The sequence below is a fragment of the Halyomorpha halys genome, unplaced genomic scaffold (genome assembly GCF_000696795.3).
Source record: "Halyomorpha halys isolate HHAL.00 unplaced genomic scaffold, Hhal_1.1 Scaffold138.1, whole genome shotgun sequence".
Lineage (NCBI taxonomy): Eukaryota > Metazoa > Arthropoda > Insecta > Hemiptera > Pentatomidae > Halyomorpha > Halyomorpha halys.
Window position 1 is genome coordinate 460,955 of NW_027115565.1, and position 511 is coordinate 461,465.

Genomic DNA, 511 nt, shown 5'->3' on the forward strand with positions numbered 1-511 from the left:
AAAGATTTTCATTAGTACAGAACTTGAATTCTAACTTGTGTGCGAACGACGTAAGAAAATTTATTTTACTCTCCTTTTCTCAGTCCGCTGGTGTATCTCAGGGTAGTATCATCGGTTCCATCCTCTACACCATCTATACAGTTGACATTCCCACCAATCCTAACACTATCCTCACCACTTATGCCGATGACACATGTGTGCTCGCAGTTAATAATAACCCTTTAATTGCATCCTAAACTCTTCAATCCCATATCGCAGCCTTCGATGAATGGTGCCTTAATTGGAGGATTAAAATAAATCCCATCAAAACACCTTCGTAGTAAACCTACCGACTGCCCTGCAGTCTTCTTTGATAATGTTGCTCTTACCCTAGTCGAACGCATCCTCTACCTTGGGTTACATCTGGACAAACGACATACCTGGAATCCTCACACAAGACTGAAGAAACAGGAAACTGCACGTCGATATTGACTATTACATCACTTACTATACAAACGGTTTAAACTTCCAA